At 26.1% G+C, this 7,265-nt stretch overlaps 1 long non-coding RNA gene across 1 annotated transcript; it reads left to right on the top strand.

Annotated features, from left to right (window-relative positions):
- The first annotated feature begins 870 nt into the window (after positions 1-870).
- On the top strand, positions 871-5,399 carry LOC126905244 (uncharacterized). The gene is made up of 3 exons (XR_007703903.1): positions 871-1,020; positions 4,332-4,436; positions 4,522-5,399. It is a non-coding gene; the product is annotated as an uncharacterized LOC126905244 (long non-coding RNA).
- Positions 5,400-7,265: the final 1,866 nt, after the last annotated feature.

The following is a 7,265-nucleotide window of genomic DNA, read 5'->3' as shown; positions in this document are numbered from 1 at the left end:
TAAATTTGTAATTTTTTTGGATATTTCCCCCATTTGCGGGGAACGAGGGAATTTTTTTCAATTTTTAAGGGTAATGTCTTCAACTAGATACGATTTGTGATCTTTTGACGTATTTTTGAAAGAAATCGGTCCAGTGAGAGCTGAGAAAAAGTGGCAACAGAGAAAAAAAAAAAAAAAAAAAAAAAAAAAACACATCATAGTAAAATTAATATCTTCTCCGCTTCGCATCGAAGCTAAAAAAAAAATTTTACCACGATTTAATGCAGAGCATCTTTTGTGAAGTTTTTGATCTCTTAACGTGTTTAATAAAGTGTTTTTCTCAAGTTATATTACAACATTGGTCTTGTTTTAAATATTCGACAAGTTTTTTTTGTTAAAAATGGATTGTGGAAGTCCAAAATTTTAAAACCAAACGTATTTTACGTCGACAATTGAATCGACTAAAAAATTAAACGGCTATATTTCAAATGGAGAGTCTAATATTTATAATAATGAGGACAATGAACTTGGCTTTGGAAGAAATAAGTTCTTTTATCCATTATCGCTACCTGCCGTTCCTCCATTTTTTAATAAACCTATTTGGAAGATAGTTCCACCGCCACCTAAAGTCACAGCCAAAAGTGATGGATTAGTTATTACTCTAAATTGGGATTTAATGTTGAACTGTCTTTTGCAAAAATAAAGGCTTTTGAAATTTACGTTTGCAAAGAAATCGACCAGGTTCCATATGTTTCTATGTGGCAAAAACTTGGTACTTTTGACATTTTAACTTTGCCAATGGATAGTTGTATACATATAAATGATTATGGCTATAAATATCATTATACTGTATATACGAATATCACAGACGTAAACTAGTTGGCTTGCAGTATGTCTATGTAGAAAATGTCAGTGTTAGTAGCCAAAAAGAGTCATATGATACAAGTAGTTCTAATTTAACAGTTTCTTTGTGTTCCAAAGTGAAGAAGCGTCGACGCCACCGATTCAGAGTAATTTGACAGGATTTGCACGAGGACACAAGTATTTCATTACATTAAGAGCTGTTAATGTGCACGATAGACATAACTCATTTGTGAAAAGATAAATTAAGTTTTAATTAATTCCTTTATATAATAATATTTTTGATCATAGTTATATAATATATTATGAATTTTTGTATATAGTAATGTAATTACTATTAAAAAGATTATTATGAGCTTTAGCTATTCAATTAATGTCCATAATATGCAACAGTTTTCATGAAATTAGACATACTAAATACTAATGATTCATTATGAAAAAATATATATCTTACTAACACAGAATGTGCCTGATTTAAAGTTTGAATTCAATTTTTCTCACTATAACAAGATTATTTTCAAAAAAATATATGTAATGACAATAATGCGTATTTTCAAAGAAGCATACTCACTAATGGTAGTTCATTCTACGCTATTGTAATAGCTATAATAGTGTAGAAAATTAAAAAAACATTTGCAAAAAAAGAAAACTTTTTTGACCTCAAATTACAAAATTATTATTAATTATATTATGTATAATATAATATACTATAGTATAAATAAAATTGGAAAAAAATTTAATTTCATTATTATTTTTGAAAGTTTTAATATTAGAATTTTTACTTTGTTTATGTTAGGTCTAGCATAAAATTTTCTATAGTACTACATTTCTTTGAAGTTTGATAGTTTAGTTTAATTCTATTTTTGAACTTGTTGCATTAAGTATTTTCTTTTATAACTTACAGTTTCTATTATTGAAATTATTATTATAACTATTATTGGATTTTGTAAATTTGAAAAAATAAAATCTTATAGGCCACTATTGCGACACTACTAGATTATAACACTAGAGTGAAGTAAATTAAGAATTTAAATATTAATTAAAACTTTTAAAGTTTCATTGGAGTGGAGAAAAAAAACTTTAAAGAGATGTAATGGATCACTGAAAAATAGTAGTCTTAACGATTTAAAATAATTTGAAGAAAAATAGATGAATTAGCCAGTTTTGGAAGATTTTTGGGCAAAAAGTTTACTAATCAAAATAAGAATATGTATAGTATTTTTATTTTAGTCACATTTATCAAGTTGGGGCTTAAACAAAATAACTTACATAATACATGAGTTTATGTGTTATATTTAATGTTTAGGGGCACTAGTTGAAAGAATTCCAAAACTTAATAATATATAAAATTAATAAGTTATTTTTCAATTTTATTAGCTTAAATCAAAAAATATTTATCATACGTTTTTATAAAAACTATTATTCTTTGTTATCAATATTATATAATTTTGATTTTAGATACTCTAAATCAACTACTACAATAATGTATTATAAGTGTTAATTTACCATTTCAAATAATGAAAAATCCTGTTTTAAAGGAAATAATTGAACGAGGTCTTCCCAACAAAAAACTCATATCTCGACTTACTTTAATGAAAAGTATTAAGAATGACTTTCATAAATTTTTATATTGCTTCGATTGTAGATAATTGGTCGATTTTTAAAAAGTAAATAATAGATTTATTTTAGCTTCGATGCAAAGCTGAGAAGGTATTAATTTTATTATGATGGGTTTTTTTCGTGTGTCTGTTACCACTTTTCTCAGCTCTCACCGACCGATTTCTTTCAACGATACGTCAAAAGATCACAAATCGTATCTAGTCGAATTGCCCATAAAAATTGAAAAAACTTCCCTCGTTCCCCTTAATGGGGGAAATCTCAAAAATTACAAATATAAAAATCAGTAATTTTTGACATTTTTATTCACTTATTTTTTATTAAAACTACCAAAACTTTTTCAAAAATTAACAAATCAAAACAATTTGTTTTAATTAGAAACCTTAGGTATTTCGCTTTTATTTTGTATAATTTTTTTGACATTCTGAAAGCCATTTTTAGAAATTCATTAAAACTTAGAATTTCACATAATTTTTTTTTTTATGTAACCTCTAAGTAATAATAATGTTAATTCTAAAATTTTAATTCGATTACGTTAATATTGAATAGTCTGTGTATTTTTTAAAGTTTTAGCTATTTTTAACATTTTTTACATTAAAATAGTTATAAAAGTGGAAAGCTCATAAAAAATATTGTTTTTATCTAATAATAGTATAATAAACCCCGCAAATTTAAGAAAAAAATGAGTTGGTCGTACAATCACTTCTGAATGATTTGGCATGAATTGACTCTATATTAAAATTGTAAATAATATTTACTTGCTTTACTGTTTAGCTTCGATGCGAAGCTGAGAAGGTATTGGTTTTACAATGATGTGTTTTTTTTTTTGTGCCTGTTACCACTTGTTTTCAGCTCTCACCGAACGGATTTCTTTCAACGATACGTCAAAAGATCACAAATCGTATCTAGTCGAAGACATTACCCTTAAAAATTGAAAAAATTTTCCTCATTCCCCGTAAATAGGGGAAACCTCCAAAAAAATTACAAATTTAAAAATCGCTAATTTTCGAAATTTTTTTTACTAAAAACTGCCGTAACGTTTTCTAAAATGAACATATCAATATCATTTTTTTTTATAGATGATTGATGTCTTTACCTATCACTTGGTGTATTTTTTTGTAAATCTGACACTTAACCTGCCCACAGGGGGGGATTTAAAATGACAACTTTTTGACAAAAAATTAACTTTTGAAAATGTTCCGGAAGGTCTGACACTTTTATATATATATTAAATTAAAGCTAATGTAATTTACTTTATTATGGAAAAAAAAAAATTTTACCTCTGGACTTGTCTTCATAGAGATAGATATAATAGATTACATGTACATTTTGTATTATAAAAATTAGAAAATATAACTCAAATATCTATACAAATCCCTTTATTGGATATAATATAATTTTTTGTCAAACAAAATAAATAAAAAACATTACAATTTCTAATATCCTATTTATTTATAAGTCATGATAATGTTTCAATCATAAAATAGTACAGTATATTTTTAAGAAATAGGTAATTTAATTATTTGATTAAAAAAAGTAGCTAAGTGTAAAACTTTAAATAATATTAAAAGAAAGACTATATTATAGACTTAAGGTCATTAGCGTAATTGTCATGGGAGCTGTGATGGCTTCCGCCCTCATAATTAAAGATAATTTTTTGGGAAGACTAGGTGATAAAGAAATTTCGTAAAGCTTTCTATTAATTTATTATTCAATATTATGATATAGTACTCATAGACAAATTTTTCAAGTTATGCATTTTGTTGAAGGCTTGAAGACTTTTCAATAATCTCAATAAAAAATATGTATATATATATATATATGTATATATATATATATATAATATATATATATAATGCTTAAAATGTTTACAGATGTATTCACGCTTTCAGAAATGAGCTGACATTTGGGACTCGTTACAAAATTCATCTTAAGAGTGATAATTACAGGCTCATGGTTGTCAGCTTAGTTTGTTTACGGTATGTTTTTGTCGTTGTTTATGGCAATCTTGGCATTTAGCTCTTTCTTATCTACACCGGCAATTTTCTGTTATCTTAATTGCAGTTTGTTGAAATTCCCGAAAATTACAACAGAAAAGATGTATGGTCTATTAACATGGCTTGGTAACCTATCATACACAAGGCAAAATGAAAATAAAAAAACTTTTCAAATCTAGATCGACTAGTTTTTACGATAATACCTGAATTCCTAAAATTATTTTAAATGCAGTTTTGGATTCAAAAACCCAGAAAAGTGTGAAAGTGGCATAGTTTGGACAAATATAGATGATATCTGTCACTGATTAAAATCACTCATGAGAAACAACGCTTCAATGCAAATCTGATGATGGTGTCTAATTTTAAAAAATTGGTAGATTATTCCAAAAGCAACTTGATCTCCTATTACCTTATTTAATTCTGATTACAAGTTTTACGATGTAAAAGTATAATATATGAATAAATATAGTATGAAATTGATGTTCAATAATTTAGTATTGTAATTTTTACGGAGAAACTATAAAATAAATATGACTTCTATGGCAAACATGTATAAAATGCAAGAATGTCATTTCCACATAGAAGATAGGTTTTCGGTACAAATTTCTTTTTTGAAATATTCTAAATATTGAATTTGTCACTTGTACCCTTTGTGAACTAGGGTTTTCAAAAATGTTCATTTATTACTCTGTATTAACTAAATTATATCATATTGTATTTATATTTTAAATCAATGTTCTTTATTACATTAAAAAAATAACAGCCCACTTAATATATATCATAATTTCAAAACAATGAGTCTAATAGTTACACTCGCATAATAGACCCAAGTGTTTCACAAATTTTAATGGATAAGATAGTTTTTGTAAAGTAAATTGCTTTGAAATTTTATTACACCTAAATTTATAAAAGAATATGGTTTAGTCAATCTAAATAAAAATTAGAAAGGACATAAAAAGAGAATTGGTTAATTTTTCATCTTCTCAAAAAGTACTTCTACATTTGAAATATTTTTTTTATTCCATTATTTTGTATTGTTTTTCAATATTTTCCCATAGAATAACGAACAAATATTGTTTAAATAACATTTATTAAGAATAGAACACAAGAATTATAAACATTTTGAAGTAAAAAGCAAAATATTTGATATTGTCAATTAAATATCAAAGGAAATAAATTTAAACCTTAATCCATCTATTTAAATGAATACAAATGCATGTAATTTTAGGTTGATTAACTCAGAGAAAATATTTATAAATAACTTTTACTGTTAGAATGTAATAAAATTATATGAAATAACATGAGTTTTTTTTTTAATTAAAAATATGAAACAAATTTGAGTTTAACATTTAATACCTAGTTAAAACAATAAAAATTTTAATTTCTTTTGATATTGAAAAATAAAGTATAAAATAATTTTGAACGTGTTTTCACCAGACACATGGAATATTAATTCAGAGACATTTAATGGATAATAAGCATTTTGCTTATAATTATAATTATGCTTTATACGACATACAGTTCGGATAAGGTTCATATTTTTCTGTACGTCTGTCCACATATACCTTACTGTTATTACTCAACAAATGTGTAAGACTTTTATAAGAGAGCACTTTATCTACTGAAGAACTGTGCTCAAAACACACGAAACCACATTTTAGTGTACTTTGTTTTCCATAACGATAAGCGCCGTCCAAAATTTCAACATTCAATATATTGCCAAATTTAGAGAATTTTTCAGTGATGTGTTCATTTGTTGTAGTAGATTTTAAACCTCCAACATACAAATAGTTAGCATTATATATAGGAGAAGATTTTTTAGTCGCCACTGAGAATTTCTGTTTATCAACACGTTTTCTAAACACTTTTGTGTCCTTAGGTGCAATTCGTTTAGAGAAGACGTCAAATTTACGCACGTCTGTAGCAAGTGTCGATACAACATCCGTTTTAATAGGAGATTTCTTATCAATGTCTAAGGCTGGTTTCGTTTCAACTGCCTTGTTATCGATTTCAATGTCAGCTACTAAATTTGATGGATTGTTTGTATCTATCTGAAGACCGAATACTTCATTAGCATCCTTAACTTTAATCTCTATGTCAGAGTTAGCTGCAACTGCATTAAATTGAATATCCACTTCGTGTGTTACACTTGGGTTTTCAACAATCATTTTGTTGCCGTTGGGTAGCAAAATACTATTTGTAAAACCAAGTCCAGTTTTTATCATATTTGGAGTCGAATTTTCAAGTTGATTATTAGCTTTGATCGATTCATTATTAGGCTTTTCTTTTAAAAAGTTACGACAAAACACTACAATGATCAATTCATTTAGCTTGTACAAATTCCAAAGTATGACTAGTATTATGTAACCAAAAGCCATAGACCATTGAATCACTTTTAGTGAAATATCGCACAAGATTTGAAAGTTGCTTCGGAACATTTTACCAAAATATTTATATATATAAATAAAATTGATCGTGACAATTTATTTAAACGTAAAATGTTACAGTATATTAACACAAAACTACTTAATTATAAAATTTCGAGAGCAAATTGAATCATATATTTTAATCTATCTATTTATTGACGTAACTATAGAAATTCTTTTTAATTTTATAATATTTTTGTTTAATAAATATAAGTGACCAATCTCTAAAATATAATTTTTCTTTTATTGCATAAGAAAATATTATATCTATAACACATAGTTATTTGAAAAAAAGATTATCAGGACTAAAAAAAACGGTAGCACAGTGGGGTCGAGGCACAGTATAGACGTGGCATAGATGAGATAAGTATAGATGATATCTGAC

Source organism: Daktulosphaira vitifoliae, unplaced genomic scaffold (assembly GCF_025091365.1).
Source record: "Daktulosphaira vitifoliae isolate Bord-2020 unplaced genomic scaffold, ASM2509136v1 Scaffold_4, whole genome shotgun sequence".
Classification (NCBI taxonomy): Eukaryota; Metazoa; Arthropoda; class Insecta; order Hemiptera; family Phylloxeridae; genus Daktulosphaira; species Daktulosphaira vitifoliae.
This window is presented reverse-complemented; position numbering and strand designations above follow the sequence as displayed.